Genomic DNA, 2473 nt, shown 5'->3' with positions numbered 1-2473 from the left:
GTAAAAAAATATGGCAAATAGGTCTACGATATTGATTGGTGGCGCATTATGTTATACCCAAAGAATAAGAGCATATTTTCCACTAGAGATACTAGGTAAACTACTGTCAGTTGTTGCCAACCAAACTTTGTGCTAAATGATAAAATGACTCTTATTAGTCCCTGCCTACGGCAACGCAGGGACTATTAGCGTTATTAGCGTTCGATTTGCCGTAAATTTGTATCGGTTATTTAGTCTTTAACCAAAGTTTATGTTGGGCAGTTTTTGTGAAAAAAAAAATTAGTCAAAGTTTTGTATTTACCTTCTTATTGCAGGCATCACTTGGTTATTTAGTCTTTAACCAAAGTTTATGTTGGGCAGTTTCTGTGAAAAAAAAATTTAGCCAAAGTTTTGTATTTACCCTCTTATTGCAGGCATCACTTGCCCTGATATTAGTTTGGTGTGCGCAACTCAATTTATCCTAAGTTTCAAAATTGGTGTGTAGACCTTGCATGAACCCAGCACCCTTATACTTGTCAGTGAAATTGTTTACAGCTGTCGACATGTCTTCATTCCACCGCCCTCTACCTTCATTCAGGTTATCTATCTTCATTCACCGCCCTCTATCTTCATTCAGGTTATCTATCTTCATTCAGGTTAGCGAACACATTGCAGATTCACGTTAGCAAACACATTTTTCATCCACGCGCTCATGTTTAGGTGTTTCAGGAAGCTAAGTTTCAGGTGTTTTAGGAAAGACCATAGTTATTGCAAAAGCTTTAATAGAAAGAAAATCGTGCAGTACAAGCAGTGGCAACAGGAGTTCCAGCGCTTGGGAGGGCTTGAGCGGCTAGTGGGAAGGAGGATATACCCCGTATTTCTCAGAGGTAATACACTGAAAGCTCACATGATTTCAACATTATTCAAACACACTGTAACATATAATTGCATTAGAATATGACTCATGAGTTATAATTGCGTTAGAATATGACTTAACGTATAATTGCGTTAGAATATGACTCATGAGTTACAGATTGGGAGTAGCCATTAAATAATGTTCTGTACAAACAAAAAAATTCAGGCACACATATTCCTGGGCAATAATCTCAATGGCACAACTGTCCACCCATTAATTAGACGGTGGATTTAGGAGAAACAATTGTTCTACAGACAGAAAAATATCTACGCCCTTCCAACCCATCTCACCATTTCCGCCCTTTGCTTTCTACAGCTACTAGCAGGCACTATTGTCAGCATTTTTTCTCCATCACCACCATTGTGCTCACCTCCAACCACCTTCACCCTTCCAACTCTACTATCCATTTACGGGATTTTCTCACCACAGGCAAGAGTAGGCACCTCCATCGACATTTTTCTTCCATCACACCCGCTCTGCTTGCCCCCAACGACCTTCGCCCTTCTGACTCGGCCACCTATTTCTGGGCTCCGCTCACCACAACCATACTCAGACAGCGTCGTCGACATTTTTTCCATCAACTGTGGACTTTCACGCGCAGTGTTCAGAAGAGGGGGCCGGTGGCACTTCCGTTCGAAACCTATCTACTGTTGTGGCTTTCACGCCCAAGACTTTCGCTTTCATGGCAAGGGATTTCACACTTCGGACTTTCGTTTTCAGGGTAAGGGATTTCACGCTCAAGGGATTTCATTTACTTTTTTTCATAAGATAAATGAAGGTAATGGAATTATTGTAACTTATTTTAACTTTCAATTTATTGTAATAGAAGTAGACAGTGGATTTTTTTGGTTTTCTTACTTCCATTGCTTTTATTTTCCACTTTCATTCCTTTTAGAATGAGCTCTATGGTTCCATAATATCAAAAATTATTATAATTTATTCTTAAAATTTAGAGAAATTATTATGATTTCATTTTACAATTACCGTGTAATCTCTTAAAAAAATTAGTGTCGTAGGTGTGCATGAGACGATAGATTCTATTTACTCTTATTCAAGATTTGGTGAATAGATGATCTCTCGAACTACTCTCCCATCATCTTACCTTCCCTACATGACATTCTCAACTCAAGCACTTCATATGTGCGAGTTTCATTGCCTTTATCGGTTTCTGCTTGTCCACTTCATTTACTCTTTTTCATAAGATAAATGAAGGTAATGGAATTATTGTAACTTATTTTATCTCTCAATTTATTGTAATCGAAGTAGAAAATGGAATTTTTGGTGGTCTTACTTCCATCGCTTTTGTTTTCCACTTTAATTCCTTTCAGAATGAGCCCTACGAGCTCCAGGGTTCCAGAATATAAAAAAATATTATAATTTATTCTTAAAAGTTCTAGAAATTATTATAATTTAATTTTCCCAGAATATAAAAAAATATTATAATTTATTCTTAAAAGTTCTAGAAATTATTATAATTTAATTTTACAATTACTATGTAATCTCTTAAAAATTTTAGTGACGTAGGTGTGCATGAGACGATATATTCTATTTAATAGATTTTATTTACTATTATTCAGG

At 36.5% G+C, this 2473-nt stretch overlaps 1 long non-coding RNA gene across 1 annotated transcript; it reads left to right on the top strand.

Moving 5' to 3' along the window:
* The first annotated feature begins 606 nt into the window (after positions 1–606).
* On the top strand, positions 607–1507 carry LOC149249326 (uncharacterized). The gene is made up of 3 exons (XR_016265831.1): positions 607–660; positions 782–866; positions 1061–1507. It is a non-coding gene; the product is annotated as an uncharacterized LOC149249326 (long non-coding RNA).
* Positions 1508–2473: the final 966 nt, after the last annotated feature.

This window comes from Pinus tabuliformis, chromosome 7 (genome assembly GCF_031772625.1).
Source record: "Pinus tabuliformis cultivar Carrire ecotype Pingquan chromosome 7, CPIR1, whole genome shotgun sequence".
In the NCBI taxonomy this organism is placed as follows: domain Eukaryota; kingdom Viridiplantae; phylum Streptophyta; class Pinopsida; order Pinales; family Pinaceae; genus Pinus; species Pinus tabuliformis.
The sequence above is the reverse complement of the archived record's forward strand: the minus strand, read 5'-3'. Positions and strand labels throughout refer to the sequence as shown.